The sequence below is a fragment of the Alosa sapidissima genome, chromosome 15 (assembly GCF_018492685.1).
Source record: "Alosa sapidissima isolate fAloSap1 chromosome 15, fAloSap1.pri, whole genome shotgun sequence".
NCBI lineage: Eukaryota > Metazoa > Chordata > Actinopteri > Clupeiformes > Clupeidae > Alosa > Alosa sapidissima.
This window is the reverse complement of record NC_055971.1, coordinates 9,308,435-9,327,995: the sequence shown is the minus strand read 5'-3', so window position 1 is coordinate 9,327,995 and position 19,561 is coordinate 9,308,435. Positions and strand designations below refer to the sequence as shown.

Genomic DNA, 19,561 nt, shown 5'->3' with positions numbered 1-19,561 from the left:
TCTGTAGTAGACCGTCACCTTGCTGTAATATTTTTTATTTAACTACTCATCAGCTAGTCCCGTCTCTCATCACATCTCAAGTGTAAATCTCTTAAACATTACCACTGTTAGTTTGAAAGTGCAAGACAATGTGAAGTGTAATACATTTTGTGTCACATAAATACATTGATTCAATTTATATATATGCACATAAATAATTCACATGCATTTCCAAGAAATTCACACTTTTCTTTTTGGAACGCACAATTTGATTGATTTTTAGAGAATAATAGTTCATTATAATTTCAGCTGCTTCAGTAGATTGCTATATATTTCTCTACTGTAGTCATCCTGCTTCTACTAGAGCACTAGACCACTTTGTGAGTGAAGCGTATATGCAAGTGTTCTTAACATCCCCACTTCTGACCTGTTCCCATCTCACTGAGACCTGTTACGCTGGCTGACTGGCAAGGTGTCCCTGTACAGATGGGAATCCAATGGCATGTCAGGGGTGTAATTTATCTTGAATTAATGTCTTCAGCAAGTGCCTCTTGATCATGTGATCTTTGGCTCCACTGGGTAGTAGTATAGAGACACTGAGACGGACTGTTTGCCATGAGTCTTAAGTAAGAGGGTCTGGGTTCAACAACCTCCATTCAACACTATCGTATTGTCCTCGCCAATCTGCCATCTCCGGCTACCTCCACCTGCTCCACCTGGCTCTGTCGGAAGAATCAACACATCGATGGCCGATTCGAGGTGTTTACTCTCGACACACTCCCCCGCACTCCTGCATAGTACTTAACCACTGGATTAGCGCATCAATTAGCAATCACTGCATGCAATGCTCCTGATTGATCCAGTATGTTAATTCTTGGATTGTATTGGGCTGCTAGATGGGGTGTGTGTTCTCCGTAATGGTACCTTGTGTTTGGGGGTGGGGGGGTGCAGGGGAGGGGGTACGGGAGGGTTGCCTGCGGGATGATAAGCGGTGGCGGCGGAGATGCCTCTGTTGCTCTGGATGTTGTGTCACGGCAACACGGAACGCTGCGGTTCCCTCGGAGGGGGAGGGAATCGGAAGAGGAAGTTCCAAGAGAGTGACTTCTTGACATGCATGGTTGTAAATACGCCCCACATACGTGCAGTTGCCTTCAGGGGGATATGCCACAGTCGTGTCCAATCCCACACTACGGTGCAATATCATATACACAAGGCCTCCACACTAATGTAGTGTAGTTTTAATGTTCCTTTATCCCATAGGATGATTAATCACCGCAGCAATCACTCCTGCAGTCATCTTGAGGAGGTCCCGTCTGGATGTAAGGTGTGTGTTTTTGTTTGTGAATGTGTGTGGCTGTTTGTTGGGGGGGTGGGGGGGGGGGGGGGGGTGTGAGGAGCAGGTGGTTTGGAAGTTCCACTTCCAGGTCTGAGTCAGTTGGGAGAAATGCACTGTGGAGCCAGATTGGCGTCGCACATAAGGTGCGAAGATGGGGGGAGAGGATGGATGGAGGGGGGCAAAGGATCGGTGTTTTTATCCAAAAGCTCTCTCTCTCTCTTTCTCACTCTAGGCCTCAACACCTCCCTCCTTTCCTCACCACGTTCACCCTTTCCTTTCTTTTTATGAGCTCCCTCTCAAAAGACTCGCCATGGAAGGCAGTAAATAGAATCATCCTTTGGGGTCATGTTATTTCCACAGGTGCAATTAACGTCCCCATCTGCTAATCTCTGATTAACGATGTTTACAAATATGGTACAACTTGTAGGAGAGTGGCAGAAAAGCTGCTTACGTCTCTCTCCCTTTCCTTTCCTTTCCTTTCCTATTTTCACCAACACCCCGTCCACACATTCTCACTGTTCTCGCTTTTACAGAGCGCCCAGCAGCAGACACATTAACTCCACTGAGAATTCTCTATTGTTCCATTATTAATTGAGGTCCATTTGAGCTTGGTTTACAATTGAAGTGGAGGAGAAAGGTTGCTTAAAATGGACTTAAAGTGAACTGATAATGTGGACAAACAGTGAATTCATAGAAAAGGGTCTTGTTTTTTTTCCCTTCTGTGTTCCTCTCTGCCAACTCCCTTCCAGACAGTTAGGGATAAGGATGATGGTCACAGGTTAAAGAGGCAACAGAAGAGATGAACTGAACACAGCATTGTTAAAGATGTACAAAATGGTATGATTTTTCAACATCAATATTTCTATCTGACAATATAGGAAACCTGGGACTTGTGCTTTATAGTTGGCCCTATGTATGCATTGTGAGAACATGTCTTTATGAGAAATCTGCATTCCCTCTCTATTTTAATCATTTTAATAGACCAGGTTTTTACGAGATCTCAGGCTGCCAAAATCAGTTATAAAACTGCCAGTTATTATCTTATTTTAATTACCAATGTGCCTTTCTTGACAACATCTTGAGACAGGAGAGCAACAAAAACAGCCCAAATGGTTTCAGATTGGCTTTGGAAACACGCATTCAATTAGACGTTGCAGGTAAATGAACCAGTTTCCCTGTTTTTTTTGTAATTTGCCGTAATCTAATGAGGAAGCATGCCTTGCTGTGCACAGCTTCTAAGGCATGCTGTTGGGGAGGTTTTTGCTGTTAAGGCTATCAATTAAGCAGAAACTGCAACATTCTGCAATTGTTTCACTAATTGCCAATTAGCTACCCAAGAAAAGTGTGGTCTTTTGTTTTATAGCTGTGATTTACAAGGCAACTAAGGGTATTTACTCAATCAAAAAGCATCAAGGTTATTACCATGGTGATGTCCCTTTGTTTTTAAATAGGTTTTCTGGCTGTGCGGATTTAATAGAGGAAAGTTATGGAATGGCTGTCCTACTGTGGAGCCCCCGACTCAGGGCTATGAGGAAATGTATGTGGAAGTGTTTTGGCATTCATAGCATCGCATGACAATTACTGACAATGTGGTACTGCAGCAAAACATAGTAGAAGTGGAAATGGATTAGAATGTTTATACAAAGAATGTCATTGATAATGTTGCCTTTTTTGTTAAGATATTATATCCATTTTCTTGTTTTTTCTCTGTTTATTCCTGAGTCACATTGTCTTTTATTTTTTAACAATTGCATCCATGTTTTTTTTATTTAGCAATTGCATCAAGTTTCAGTAACACTTTATTTTAACGTGTCGCTGTTACAGTGTTAAAGTCTGAATGAAAAGCAACACTGGTTGAAGCCTGGAAATATTGTAAACAAAGTAGCTAGTTTGCTAGTTTATCATAGTCTACTGGTTAGACTGTTCAGTTTCCCCACGTGTGTTTAAGTTTCAAATAAATACTTTTTCTCCTTGGGACAGGCCCGTTTGAGTCTTGAATTTAGCAGTCAATTTGAATGCAACAGTTTTGAACAAATTCGTGCAGCGTGCTAATGATGCTAAACGGATTTAATAGCAATTTAGCCAGTCGTCTTGCACGATTGTGAATGTTTGGATTACATGTGCATGAGGAGAGATGCGCCTGTTGAGAGGGAGGGAGAGAGAGAGAGCACGGGGCAAGGAGTCTGTGTTGAGGTAGGCCTACTTCTATCGCCTACTCTGGTAGAGTTGCACATAGCTACAATGCAAGATATATTTAGCCTATATATGGACAACGTAATAAGGCGGGAGGTGTGTGTTTTAATTTCGAATGTTATATCGAAGTGTGAGGAAAAAGTTCAGTACTAGCTCAACAACTAACTGGACCACTAGCTGCATAACCATCCCTAAAACATGTTTTCAATACTGAATGGCTGTCCTTCCAAGTGACCATCAATCCAAAGGGATGATGAATGAGTTTAACACAAGATGTGTTATGTGGATAACAAGAACAAATCTATATGAATGTGAAAGAGGTGCACACTTGGTACGTTCAAGGCATTTGCATGAAATCTCAAGAACGTTTCTGGGTTAGTACAAAAGAGCTGTGCTATCCTGGCGTTGTGTTCTCCCACCTTTGCTCCTTTGTGTGTTTGTAGAGAGCGAGTAATAAACAGCTGAATAGAAATTGACTTTTTGGGAAATGCCCCCCTTCCCCCGCCGCCTCAGCCACATTCTCCGAACAGATATGCTTTCTTCAAAGTGTCTACTAAAGAGCAGATTGCCTTGTTTGTCATTTACAATGAAAGAATTTCAATTACTCACAGCAACTTTCAGTACAGACGGTAGATATGACCATTGATGTGAGGAGAGGAGGAGGTGAACAAGAGGCAGCTCAAGGCTCTGGTTTTGTCTGAATTCTTTGGGAAATTGGTGGAGAAATATCAAGGATGCATGATATTGATCGGACACTAATTGCACCCCTTTGGTTGTTGAGCTGAAGGAAAACTACCTTCCTGGCAGACCAGTTCCAGATGAAATCACCCATGCAATTAGTGCCATGCTATTCACCAGCCATAGACCAGGATCCTTTTGGTGACACGTTTTTTTTTTTTCTCCACAGGTTTTTGAACGAACAGCAGTCAAACAAACTTGTGATTTTTTTCCCCCCCTTTACCAGTGTGAAGGTTTTTGAAGACAATACCTGTATTGTCCTGTAGTACCAACTAGACTCTAGAGTGAGGGATTCATTGCTTTGAAAATGCATCTTTGCACACAGCCATCTCCAAGGACAAGGCCTGTTAATTAATGGGAACGGTTAACTAACTCTTCTTGGCTCTGACAATAGGAGGCGTATGCCAAAGCAACAAATGCAAACAGATGTGCTACGTAGTTGACTAGGGGGTGGGGGGTGGGGGGGTGGGGGGAGAGGAGGAGAGGACTCCACATCATCGATTCCTTTTCAGTGCTCCACTCCTGGAAAACAGACAACAAATAATGCCTTTTCATATGTGCATGTCTTATCATGCCCCTTCCCCATCCTCTTTTGAATCTCGACCTTAATCAGTTCTGATAGCAGCAGATGCCACCGTCCAGTGTTGCTACCCAGCGCGTAGCGTAGGTTTCCTGTGTACACTGCTTGGTCAGAGAGCACGTGGGGCATGTACGAGGCTCTCCCGCGTCTGCCCGGCAACGCCTGATGGGCTTGGCTCATCAGGTAAAGCCTCCTTGACCACATGTGGCAGAGGGCCTTTTAATGCGGGTCCCAGCTGAGAGGCGCAGGTCGGCACCGTTCTGCATCTGGAGCGGAGCCCCTCCTGGTCCTCCTCTAATTGGATCCGCCAGTGACCTGGGCTCTTCAGATCCCCGCCGGTTCTGGAGGAGAGGGGGTGGGGGGGGGGGGACTGAAAGAGGCTGGCGGGCTGGCTCAGCAGCTGATGCACTCTCCTCTTCCACGCTGCCGCTCTCGTCCTGTGGCAGAGGGGGTACTCCCCTTCCCTCTCGACAGACAGAGCTTGTTTGGGCTCATCGCTGCTGCTTGTGCCAAATTAGGTTGTGGAGGAGGGTGCAGTACTGTACAGTATTTCAGAGTTCTGAATGCAGGGCCCAGGTGTACCTCTCGTTTAACCAGTCAATTATTTGGTACAAAATGGGATATCATTGTGTATTGTCTGTTTTACGTTTAGTTCAAACTTAGCAGTGGAGTTCGTAAGTATACTCAACAAGTAATTATACTCAACACCCCCCCCCCCCCCCCCCCAACACACACACACACACACACACACACACACACTCCCATCCATCCATACGCGCACCCGTACACACATCCATACGCACATCCATACTCACTCATTCCCACCACCATAGTGGCCAACTGCTGGACAGTAAGCAGGACAGGACACGAGTCATCAATATTGGTTGCTGGCGATATTGATCAGCTGTATTGATCAGGATGGGCAGCGGGGTCCACGGGGGAAGGGAGGCCTGCTGATCCTCATCCAAGCGATTGTTTAGGGTCACTGACAAATTCAATTGCCTATCAGGGACCGATCATGGGAACAAACGGCTGATGTCGATACGGGGGGCCGTGCCCTGTGGTAGCTGTCACTCAGCATTACTCCTGGTCAGGGAAGTGTGAGCACGGGCGCGGTCAGTGGGCCAGCGCAGGGCAGAGACCTCACCCAGGCCCCCTCGGCCCCCTTGGCCCCCTTGATGGAAACCGAGCATCTGTTCTGTGGAGCGTTCCGACTTCTCTCGCCCTTCTCACAACTTCTCCGTTGGCCTTTTCCTTTCGTTTTGCCCCCCCCACACCCCACCCCACTCCCCGACTATTGCTTCTCGGAGCGCAAGTTAGTTGATATGTTTAGCTTAGCCTTTTGCTGATGGAGGCAGTGTTTGCCGACTTCGCTGCGTGCTCCTGCTCACAGAGTGGAAAGCGTGCGGAACAGAGAGGGGGAGAAAAAGGGAAAAAAAAAAAAAAAAGCGCGGCCTTGCATATTGATGTCTTTGGTGGGATATGTTAATGTGGAGAGCTGGACTGCGGCAGGCTGTTCAGCAGAGGATGGGGATGGGGTGGCGGTGGTGGTGGGGGTGGTGATGATGGGTTTCCCACTGGCTTTATCCCTCACGGGTTCCGCTCCAGTGCCACATGCCGCATGGCCAACAATGCGGGCATCAGGGTCCGGCCGGCTTCGCCCCGCAGGAGGCCTGGAGAGGCGGAAAAGGAGGAGACTGCAGAGCACGAGGCACCTTCTGCTGGGGGAGCTCCGCTTTTATCCAGCAACACTTCTGTAATGGGCTTTCTAGTGAGATGTGGTGGCTCTTTGGACCATGTGTGTATGTGTGTGTATTAGTGTGTGTGTGTGTGTGTGAGAGAGAGAGAGAGAGACTGGCGGTTTGCTGTCCGGCAGCACGTTTTCCTCCTGACTGGGCTGTTAAGCAGAGGTTAAACACAGACACATGACCAGCTGGACAGACTGCCCTGCTTCCCCTGGCTGCTCGGGGTGACAGACAGGCAGGATGCAGAGGTCTCCGAATGAAAAGTGTGGCTTCAGGCACTTCATTAACTAATTATGGAAAACAGACTCCCCCCTCCAAACATACACACTCACAACCTAACAATCCCCCCACTCCATACCCCCCACCCCCCCCCCCCCCCCCATAGTCACACACCCCTGTTTTGTGCTTTTGATAAGACTCTTACACTTGTCAACAAACGTGTATTTAATTAGTGTTGATTGTTGTTAGCGTGTTCAATAGTTATTAATTAGGAATGGGAGGGGCCCTTGACTTGATTGCATGCCTGGAGCTGTGACATGTTGTGCTGTTTCACACTCTGCCGTGACACAGATATGAACCGTGAGGGGGAAAAGAGCGACACGTAACAAGAGGAAAACAGTCATTTTCAAGGACTAGGACAGGTTTTTATTTTTGTATTATTTTTTTTTTTTTTAACAGTGACAGTAAACAAATCGAAACACACTCTTGTCCTAAGAAATATGCACGCAAATTAAAATGGCTACATTGATTTGAACTTTTTCCCCCCTGTGCTCTTGACAGGACACCACTGAGAGAGATTAAGATTGCTATTTGAGAACCCAAAATATTACGCGCCTCCCGTTTTCACAACTGCCTCAAACATCCCCCCCACACCCTCCCATCTCCTCCATTGTTTCCTGTTGACAAATTACATGCGAAAAGCTGCCAAAAATCACACACTCTTTATCCCCCCTGTTTGTGACCGCCACTTGTCCACCCAGTCTATCAGCGCTGGAGCGAAGCTGACCTCCGACTGTGTCCTTTCTGAACAGGTCAGGGAGTAGAGCGCTGACCGCACCATAGCTCAAGTCAAGCCCAGCACACACAGAGACCCTGTGGATGAGCCTGTGTGTTTGGGGACTAATGACAAGTGTTGATGGAACAGTCACGGTGTTGTGAGCACCAGCTCGAAGGCAGACTGGGGGGTCGCCGGGCTCCTGTACGAGACCTTCATACGCTCAGATGAAACACAGCTGCCTCCCCAATTGGGGCCCCATGCTGTCACACACACACACACACACACACACATACTGTACACACATACATACATTCATACATATCACACATTCACACACACACTCCCTGGCTGGTCTGAAAGTGTTGGGTCTAGAATTATTTCTATATGTATGTATATTTGGAGATGCACAGATGGGGACGGGGCTAAAAATATCATTTTCTGTCTGTGTACACCCGGAATTGTCTTGGGGTTCATTCTAAACTTCTGCTGTGGGGTGCATTTCCCGCTGTTCAGCTGAGCATATACCCTCATTCGAAGGCGGGCGAGCAGCTCTGCCTATTAAAATGTAAATTCCCTTTCTGTGCAGCAGGACCAGACTGTGGAACTCAGCGGGTGAAGAGGTGTGTGTGTGTGTGTGTGTGTGTGTGTGTGTGTGTGTGTGTGCGTGTGCGTGTGCATGTGTGTGTGCGTGAGCGCACATGTGGTCCCATTTTCCAGCAAGGCCTGTTCCTTGTCCAGTGAGATCTGACTGTGGAAATCTAGATGTGTATGTCTAAGGTTGATTAGCCTAGTGCATGATTTCTTTTTAGGCATATATTTAAAGTCTGCTTGACAATCTCACTAAATCAGAAAGAACAAAAGAGGACATTTTTACACGCACAAAAGTACAATAAATATGAAAATGATCTTTGAAGATCCTGCTTCTTTCAATGGCTGCATGTTAACATGTTAGACAAATTTGTATTTAATTTCATTGGGAACATGTTTTTTTTTCTCTCCCAATCTGGGAAAACAACAATTCTACTTTAAGGCTTAACAAAGAAAAATAAAACATAAAACATTCGGGAAAAAACAATTTACCTCCAGAGTAGGAAAATGGAGGATTTGGGTAGGCTGTCACAAAGGGGGGTAAACACACAGATTTTGAAAACAGTTTATGCGAGTAGCAAAATCTAGCTTTCCCTAATTAGACTGTGTTTGGCCTACATGTTGAGCAGCAAAGAACACACCTACAGTGATTCCATCACTGCAAATGACCTACCGAAATGCTCCAATTACGGACAATTTACACTGCGCACGCCATTTATAATTTGTATCAGTCACTAACTTGCCTCTACACGTTTTGCGTGTGTTTTTGAAAGAGAGGAAACCAAACTGATGATGGTAGTGAACTTTTCTTGTGACAGGTTTTTTAATTTAATATTTTTTTTTTATTTTTGGACATGGGAATGTTGGAGCCAAGAGTAAAGTAAGTATGTTTAATCTATCTAAAATAATTGATTTCATCGCACAAATTCTAAACCCACTGAAATCTCTGGTATTCCTATCAAGGTCTAGATTTGGTGGTCGCAGTAACCCATCACCCTGCTTTTTTGGCTAAACACCAAACTAAGCTCATATAATGTAACATTAATACAAATTTGATGAAAAGGCTATCACTTTCTCATCAAATTTGAAAAGCTATCACTCCGATGAAAAAAAAAACAAATCTTATTTAACTCCCAATTTTCTCCCATTCAGGATGGGTTTTTGTGTTTATGTGAAGTCTGCACAACCTGTATTTCTTCGCATTTTGTCTTTTGCAGGAGTTCAATCACACTATGGAGGCATTCTAAAGCGTCCCTTTTTACTGAGGGTTTATAGGTTCATTTCAATGATCTGCTACATACCAGATACTCTGTCATGGTGAGTCTCAATAAAGATTGACTGGGGTCAATCTCAATTTATTTGGACCTTTATACTCAATATTGGTCAGAATAATATCTAAACCTAACCACTAGGTGGAGCTGTGATCATATTGTAGGAAACATCATGGGCATGACCATATGCAGACAAAGTCATTGTCCCCGCAGTCTGTCCTGATATGTATTGTTTTATATGGGCCATGATTTTAAATATTGAATAGTAGCCTTTACATATGTCTGGAATTTAGGGATATATTGCATCAAATATTATGTAGTAATGTTTAGAAAGACCAGTTGGGATATGAAATGGACTCAATGTTATTGCTTTTTTTCCTTGACATTTCCTTGACATCAGCTCGGATGAAATATTTGAATACAAAAATAAAACAGAAAATGACTTCCTGACTGGACAACTACAAGGACATTTTCCACTGAGTCACCTCCTGTCTTTCAGTGACTTCGGTGGTTTCTGTGAAATTATCAAACATTCCATTTCATGAATTTCTTGTTGGATCATGGTAATTCCAAGATGCAAGTAGCTTTTTCACTCATCTATTACCTTGGAACAAACCAGTTGCTACCCATACATAGGGCTTGAGATGGACTGAATCAGACATCATTATTGAAGAAAAAGGTGTAAATACTGAAAATGATCACTTTTGCCAAAGTCATTTGTGTTTGTTTTGCAGTGCATGCATCTGAGTGTGTTTTTTCATAATTGTGATTCCCATTTCTAAGCTGCATGAACCCGAGACTGCATTCGTCGTTTAAAGGGATTATTGCATTGTTATTACATTGCAACTCAAGTATTTGTCTCAAAGTCCATATATATAGTTGTTGTTTTTTCTAACTCTGGTAATTCAACACTAAGTCTGCATTCAGTTGCTTTTCTCTGTCCACATCATAAAGGACAGTTCATTATTGATCAGTGTCCCTGACCTATGAGAAATGAAATGTTTCTGTTTTGGCTGGTCATTTTTATTCCTTCTTTTGACTTGCCCACACATGGACAATTTGTTTTGCTATTTTGTTTGTGTTTTTGTGCATGTGTGTGTGTGTGATGTTGAAATGGCCATGAATTGTGTAAATTTAACAAGGCAATTAGCAGTATTGTTTCCCAAGAATTGGGTACACCTGGTGATGAGGCATGTATTGTATTTGTGAAAAGCTGAAAGAATGTGTTGTGCTCCCTGTTGTGCATGTTTTTAGTTTGTTGATATTAACAAAATGTCTTGTAGCCTACATCTGAAGAAAGGTCTGAAAATACATTTGCACAGCGCTCAAATAGGCCAACATAAAAAAAATGCATGCTGCCTAATTAACCCTACACTACAGGTGATTCTGTTGCCAGTCTTACACAGCTGTCTTCCAGACTCCAGTGCAATGTGTGAATAAGCCAACTCACCAAGCATAGCAGCTCATAGCCTGAGCCAGTATCTGCTCCAGCCTCTACAGTGTCATGTGAGGGACTGACTCATGGTAACTACTGATATGCTTTCTACAGTTGCTGCCTGCCTTCATAAGGATCTCTGTTGCAGCAATGATGTGGTCATCTTGAAGGGCAGGACTGCACCATTTGTATTGCACTCTTTACCACCATGAAGGTAAAAACAAGTAATTATGAACCGTGGTTTTAGGTTGCAGGGGGGGGGGGGGGAAAGCATCACACACATGCATGAAATGTTTTGTGTGGAACGTATTGAGTGTTCCATGTGTGATGGAGTTTAGCCCGATCCAGTTAGCCCTACATCCTACGGCAAGTCAAGACTGGCAGTGCTTCTGTGCTGTTACACCAGAGCAGACTAGAGACCCTTAACCCATGCTGACCTGTTTTATATGGACCTCGTCTTTTTTATTGTTTCGATTTTTTTACGTGCACAAGACTGCCTCTTTTCTAAAATGGCCCATGGTTATTTCTTGGAATGGAATGCTTTATCCCATTTCTGTTAGACTGAGGAATCTAAAATTGTTTGCCATCTTCTCTGGCAAGAAGAGCCTTGGGTATGGTCCAATTGTAGGGGAATTGTAATTTAAAAGAAGACTCAAAATATCTTATAAGTAATAAGAAGTAATTTTCAGAAATAGCACCTCTGCCTATTCTGAAAGGTCCCCATTCTGGTGAATTCAGTAAGTAACCATCCAAGCCAAAAAAGTGAAGCTGAATGATTTTCATGCCTTTTGAACCCAGAGTTCAAATATCATTGTTGGTGCCTCCCAGTGAATGGCTGCTACCAAATACTGTTGTTATTGCTGATTGAAAAACCACAAGGACCCTCGTAAAAGCACAGAAGTGCCCTAGAAAAATGATATAAAACACGGCTCTGTCCATCTTGTCAAAGCGTTGTCACACATTTTTTTTTTGAGTTGAGGCAGCCAGACTCATAACACAATTATTTTATGTACAGAACTGGTTTTACTGGCCCAGGCTATTGATTTACAGTAGAAGTGACAAGTTCTCCAACCAGAAACTTCTGATACCGTTTTTTTGTGAAAGTATTTTAGTTTCCTATCTGTGAGTTGATTCTTAAATGCAATTGTCTATATACTTTCAAATCAGTAACTTTTCCCACAATTAATTAGCACATTTATGTTACATTTACAGGCTTCATATTAACATGCACAGAAGTGGTTGCTGATGTAATATACTAAATGTTTTTATGCAGGAGTGCTAATCCAGATGCTAGTCTAGTATCCACCTTCAAAATGTTTTTCAAGCATTGGCTCCTCCATGTTCCTTACTGAGGTTATTGTGTGTGTGTGTGTGTGTGTGTGCCATCATAAGCCTCCCCCACTCCAGCAGCACGCCCTCTCTCGGTCTCTGCTGTGCGAAGATGCAACTCCAACCCGGCTCGGCGCAGTTAAACACGCAGTGATTTATTGTGTTTTAATTTGGATGCCCACCATTGTTTTTTTCTGCGGCTTGCGGTGGGGATGCCTGCTGACAGTAATTTCTGTGTTTTTTTTGCCGGATTCTTGCCCGAGCTAATGGTACTCTCTCTCTCTCTCTCTCTCTCTCTCTCTCTCTCTCTCTCTCTCTCTTTCTTTCTTTCTTTCTTTCTTTCTTTCTCTCTCTCTCACACACTCTCTTTTTTTTACTTCAATGTTTAGCCGGGATACGACAGGGGGGTGGAAGTAGGAAATAAACAGCGGTTCCTATTTACCCTGCCAATTTCACTTGACGGCGGCGCAGTGTATTGAAATGAACTGGGGCCCTGTCTAATACGGCTGAGCGTCTGGGCCCGCCGGTGGCAGAGATGGATTGTAGCAGGCAATTACTGCAGTCCGGCCCCTGATTAGAGAGCTGCCCGCTCACCAGTCAGCCTCAGTGTTGCCTCTTATCACGATGAGGCGGGGATTGGTCCAGACATTGTTTGATTGCTTTCAGACACATTTGCTAAATCCACCCACCGGCCCGCTGCCCTCTGCAGATGCCGCTCCGACGCTCAGCTTCTGCAACCCCGCCGTGAATTGTTTACTTTCCTTTTCCCCGGCTTTCTGTTGTTGTTTCTTTTCTTGAGTCAGTCCTCCTGCCTTTATTCTTTTCCTTTCTACCTCTTCTCTCTTCCTGTTTCTTTATGATAGGTATTTGGTTCTCTCTCACTCTCTCTCTTCTCACTCCCTTCTTCCCATCATGCTCTTGGAGGTTCTGTATATAAGCACATCTCCTCACATCACACCACTTGCAGTTGTAACCAACAGTGAACTGTTTTGAGAATCTTGAGGGGGGGGAAAAAAGCCCATATCAAAGAGGCGTTTGAGGCACCTCCAGGAGACCCATTTGAGACGAGCTCTCCGCTACTCTCCTCTGGCCCTGGCCAGTTTTTAGAGCTGTGTGTGTGCTCCCACTTGCTTATGTGCTGTAAAATGACATGGGGCCCTGGGCCAGGCTCTGGATATGGCTGGGAATTTTCCCTCTCATTTCTCTGTGCACATATATATGTATGCGCGCGCGAGCGATGCAAAGCTCATTTGAACGTGACCTTTCCCGAATGGGTGTAATGCCGCATGGTGTAGCGTAACTCTGCTGCCGTGGTTGTTGGAGTCTGACCATCTCTGTCTATGCACCCCCCTGGGGGAGAACTAACCGAGGATGGCTTAGTGTCCTGTTACAGCATATAAAAGAGTTCCAGCTATAAACGGCGTTAGAATAACATTCAAGGCTAAAATGACTTTGAAATGGGAAACGGGATGTTTTTTTTTTCTTCCTCTTCTCTCTCTTTTTCCCTCTTTTTCCTCTCTTATTCCCTTCCACCGTGTGTTTGATTTACCCTCAGTAGCATTTCACTTTGATATCATTTCCCACGTAAAAAAAAAAAAACAAGCCCTTTTTCGCTGGAAGGAAGCAGTTGACTGTTCAAGTGTGTCCACAATGTGAGTCAATATAGCTATGGCCATCGAGCATTTTCCCCCAGCAGATTTGTTGTCATCAGCATTAGAGGCAGCTGCAGAAGAGAGATGATAGCTGTGGCTCTCTGTGCTGCGGACTGTTGCTCAAAGCGTACTGTCCACTCCAGCAGTCGTGCAGTATGGTGAAGTGAATCAAACTGGGCGATGTTTGGAGTGTCGGACCATTAACTACATTACCCGAGCCAGTGTGTTCGGTTCAATAAATAAAAGCTGCATGCCAGGGGAAGGCGTTTAACTTTGGGGAACGGTTGTGGCCCCTCCACTGAAATGCTTTACACCCCACCCCCTCCTCTCACTCTGTGTACGGATGTGGCGTATGGTTTTTGTGATATTTACTCACTTCAGCCCATGATGATCCCATGTGTTGTGGTGGAGATACACACAGGCTTAAGCATTGGACGTGGTTTAAAGCAAAATTCTTTTTTTTTTTTTGGGGGGGTGGGGACAGGGATCTCCCCCTGAAGCCGCAGAGTGTCGAAAGGTTTAATTTTCTTATCGCTTTGTGCATGTATGTTATTATTTCCTAAACGCCTTTTAAAGTTGCTCCACTGACTCCGGCCTGCGCCCCTGGCCCCCTCAATAGCGAGCCGGGGAGGTGGCGCACCCCTCACAAATGCCCCCGCGCACAAGCCCCGCTGCCGCGTTTAGAAGGCGCGCCGGCCGAGAAAGCTGTAAGCACTGATCCCAGCTGTGTACTCACCGGCACCCAAATTAATCCCAAGCAATTTTTCTGCACCACTTGTGCTGCTGATAAAAAGAAGAAGAAGAAGAAGAAGAAGGAGACTGAGGAGGAGGAGGAGGAGGAGGGGAGAAAACGGGCTCCCCCACATTTAAATGGGTTGGTCCCTGATGGCATTAAGCTCTCTCTCTCTCAGTGTTGGGTTGCAGTCAGGCCTCGCAACCGTGGAGGAGTCGGCTTCTCTTGGATGAGTCTCAGAGGGCTTAGCTCCCCACCCCGTCCTCTTGGATCCCGTGTTGGTGGGGTGGAGTGGAGTGGGGGATGAGGGGGGTAGTGTGTGTGTGCACCAAATATGGCGGCATCTCTGGTTCTTTTAGTCCGAAAGCCATCGGGTGTTGAACCCTTCAGTGTAAATATCAGTGATATGCTACAATGTCAATTAACCTTGGGCTAATTAGAGGGATCATAATTGAAGTGGCACATTGTTGGTGTTTTTCTTTTTTGGTGTCTTCCAGATGCTTCATTCCAATGCTATGGTCAGGGATGGTGTGGAAAACAGACTGAATCTAAAATCAATGTAAGACCAAGCCCAGGCTTATGGTCTGAAAAATACTCTTGAGTTTAGTTAAACTAATTGTACACGACTTATGGTCACCTTACACCAAACAACTTTGACAAGATTTGGGAAAGATTCTTGAAAGGTAGTCTTTTAACTAATACCCCCAATTCAAGCTTTACTCAAAAGACTCCAATCTTTCAAGAATCTTTCCCAAATCTTGTCAAAGTTGTTTGGTGTAAGAAGGCCATGACTTTGCCCATGTGACCTCTTTGTTCAGGTCTGGCTATCGGGATGGGACTATATGTTGGACTGTGTTTGTTATGTGTTATTTGCCATATCCATCCCAAGAGGTGTTGATACATCCCTCTGATGCACATACTTGATGGAATCAAACCATGCTGCCTTTGATAGACCATGGGTGTTGACACATGAACAGCTGCTTCATAGCTGAGCTAACTCCTGCCTATCTCCTTGTATAATGTGATGCCCTGTTTTTTGGTATTTGTAATGTTTTGTTTTTATGTGCCTATTTATGGAGCTATTTGTTTCCTTGTGTAATTGCTTCTGCATTGTTTCTGTAAACAAAACAAACTGAATCCAAAGAGACGGTTTGTTCACGGTTGATATTTTGAGTCAAATGTTTGTCAAGCATACCAATGGACTTGTTAATGATGAACTCATCACAGGCAGTGGCTACTTGTTTTCTTTGGGCTGATCGTTTCAAACCGCTAATGGGAGTTTATTAAAGGTTCTCTACGCACCAGGACTGACCATACCAGACAGTGTGAAGAATTCACCAGCGCGGCCTTAGCCAGACAGAGCTGTTTAAAGCTTTACATTGAGATTCCAATCATACCTTACGCATTTAATGGCCGCTTTGGTTGCTCCCACACAAGTGAGCCCTATCCCATGGGCTGAGTATGAGCATCAGGTTGAATGTGCTGCTCTATGATCCCTGAGCCAGAGGCTGAAGTGGCAGAGAAGCCCTCAGCCCCTCAGTCAGCTCGAGGTGGCAACCTTAGCCCTGACGCCTTAATGGATGGGTTCGAGGCAACAGCGATCAGCCACCTAAGGGGAAAACGAGCAGACTCTCTTTTTTTTTTTTGAAAGATAATGGTAATGGCACATCGATTGTGGGGCTTTCTATGTGCAGGAGTGATTACGTGGACTGAGGTAGCTAACATACTCAAGGCTGCTCAGTCGCCTCGGTGTTGGGTCTTTTTCCCCACCTAATTGCACTCCTTGTCTCTCCGATCATACCTCGGCTTGAGAAGCCCCTGCCAGTGGCTCCTGCCTCTGCTGGTTTAACTCTCCACTCCTGGGTTCGGTAAAATGCAGGTTGTGAGGCATCTGCAATCAGGAGGGGGTACTCGCTGTTGATTTGTCGTTGTCATGTAGATAGCTCCTTCTGCTTTGAATTGCAGGCAGTAGCTGTGCGATTCCATATGTAAACCGTCTGATGCATTGATTTTCTTGCAGCCAAAACACTTGGTTTCTTGAAGAATACAAACAAATAGTTTCAAAATGAGAAATAAGGAAATGGTCCACATAGCTGGAACCATATGTTGTAATTTCACCACAGATCAAATAACATCAAACCGAATTCTGTCAAAATAAAAATGTCTATTTGTTATTTGCTATTTAAAAAGTCTACTGCTATTTATCCCTTTACTTTTACTTTGTTACTTTGTAAATTCCCTGGTTAAACACAGTGGCCATCTAAGCAGATGCTTGAAAAAAAAATAGCTGTCTTTTAGTGTAGCGTATCTATTCAGGAGGTGGGCAGAGTCACTATGTTCAAAACTGTAGCATCAACAAATATTCTAAAAGATGTCAGGTATTGCATCCATTCACTTGTATACTATATTATAACTATCAGTTGGTAGTGCTAGCATGTGGCTGCTAACTGGATGATTTTAGGCTTTATGAACAGGTATACAGTCTACACGATAGGCCAGTAAATTATGAGTTTATATTAATAGTACAATGTTTGTTTTTGGAATCAGGAATGCTTTTAGAATGGTGTTGTGCATTGCAGTCAACTATGCTGATCGGGATTGGGGTCAGCTGTAGTGCCAGACTTGGCCTTAAAGCACATCTTGAAGTGTGCACTGAATGCAGCTGATAAACTATTTTAAATGAATCAACAGCCCACCCTACCAGCAGTTCCTCAACAGGACCTCAACCTTATCTAAAGCTGATTAAATGAGTCATTTTTATCAGCACACGGTCATGGTGAAATAATTCGATTTTGCCAACATTTTGGTCAAGCAGCATCCATTATTTTATTTGCAACTGCTCCAAATATCTGCTTTTTATGAATTATGTTATTTTAGATATTTAATATCTAAGTAGTACATTTTTTTTTTCACATGTTGTCCACACGGTGACAGTAATACTTTAATGTAATAGACTTCATTTAACTTAATTTTCTTTATTATGTCAAAGCACATTTCTGCACAGTTTTAATAAAATACATAGATGTCTTTATTTACAAACAACTGCTAAAAGCACATTTTCTAAATATTTGTGAAAACGTTTGCTTCTCTTTCCTGGACAAAAAAAAAAATGGGAAATACGCCATCCATTTCTCAGTGTCCACTCAGAAAAATGAGTGAGAAAAATTTGGGGAACTGGGCAAAGGAATAAAAAAAAAAAGCCCTTGGAAGCTGCACCGCGCTGCCGTCTGTTTAAAATAATCTGCATGAGAAAGGTTGCCGTGGACGCCGCGGCTTTGACAGAAGAGTCCACCTGAATGACATTTACAAATTACCCTGCCGAAAGTGCTCAAGTCCCCTGACCCGTGCGCCTCTGTTCGGCACCCAGTGAGATTTGCAAGCATTTTGTCATATAATTATAGTAAATCCCCTGAAAATACACCCCCGCCCCATGCAAGCGCCCCCCCCCCCCCCCCCCCCCCCCCCCCCCACCCCCCTACACACACAAAGCCAGACTGAATAGTAATGCGTGATGAGCTGCTGTCCAAGTGGCCATGCTCTTGACATGCAGGGGGATTCAAAACAGCATCAGCAACAGAGAGAGAAAGAGAGGGAATGAGCGAGAGAAGGAATGAGAGAGAGGGAGAGAGAGGGAGAAAGAGGAAAAGAGAAATGAAATGAAATACCATTATTATGGCTTGTCACCGCTGCATTTTGACAACTGGGATGCAGCACTGGGCTGTAATTTATGCATTTCATTTTTTTCCCTCCCCCTGCAAAAACGCCACTGATTTTAATAGTTATTTACTGCCTCTGTTCCAGTCACAACATTGACTATTTAGTAGTTCTTAAGTATAGTTTCAGAGTCACAGGGCTGGAGTCTAGAAAAAAAAGAATGTAGTGGTTTACTTTCCCTGCTGCCTCTCTCCCTCTCTTTCCTTCTCTTTCTCCTTCCTCCCTCTCACTCTGTCCATCTCTCTGTCTTCCTCTCCCACCGTGTCGCATACGAGTGAGTGTGTTTTTCCTGTTGGTGTTGATTGGGGCCTATCCCTTGATTGCGCAGTAGAGGAGCGAAATGAAAAAGATAATCTAATTGAACAACTTTAAAGCGGCGTGGCTGTTTCATGTACTTCTTTGGAACGGACGTAATTTGAGCGCTGTTACCCACCCAAGCATGGCTCCGCTGAAGGTCAGCTGTCTGCCAACGGGAACATGCAGAAAATGTAAAATTAGTCTCTCACTCTCCCTCCTCTCCCTCTTCTCCTCCCCTCCTCATCCCCCTTCCCACTCGCTTATCTTGCAGCACACACACACATATACACACACACACACACTTCCACACGCATACACATTATGTACACACAGTCTCAGTCTCTCTCTCTCTCTGTCTCTCTCTCTCTCTTTCTCACTCTTGTGCACACACACACAGAGAGAGAGAGAGAGAGAGAGAGAAACTCAATTATATTTTATTTGTGTGCTGTATATGAAATAAAATGGGAATGAGAGAGACGAGAGTCTCTGTGGTGAGTGGTGCCCACAATGAAGGATGAGTTGATGCAGATATGGCTTGTTTTTGTCCACGCTTTATTGGACCTGTCTGGGAAGAATATGTATATTGTTTTGAGAAGCCAGTTCTCTGACTTGCACTACACTAGGCCATATCTGACACAGCATGGTATGATTGGGATTTGTTTTGGTAACATTGTCCATCAATTTCACCATGCAAAAATAAAGCGGTTGGGGAAAACATTTGTAGAAATGCAGTAACACAGTGCTGTATAGCGGTGAATATGAAACTATGAAGCTCTGCAGTTACCTCTTTCACACTACTAGTGCATTTTTGACATCATTTCCTCTGCCTCTCTCAGAAAAATGGAGCAAGCTGTCACATTTTGTGGTCTCATCCCATCACCCAATCAAATAATTAAGATATAAGATATTAATACAGTAAAGTATCGGTTTGGTCCCTGCTCTTGAAAACCCAGCCTTTATTGCGAAATATGGCA

The 19,561-nt window shown here is 44.2% G+C and overlaps 1 long non-coding RNA gene across 1 annotated transcript in view; it reads left to right on the top strand.

Moving 5' to 3' along the window:
* Nucleotides 1-10,983: 10,983 nt before the first annotated feature.
* Nucleotides 10,984-19,561, top strand: part of LOC121684123 — a 68,213-nt gene continuing 59,635 nt past the window's right edge. Inside the window, exon 1 of the long non-coding RNA XR_006023035.1 lies at nucleotides 10,984-11,076. This is a non-coding gene — a long non-coding RNA (uncharacterized LOC121684123). The remainder of the gene's footprint in view (nucleotides 11,077-19,561) is intronic.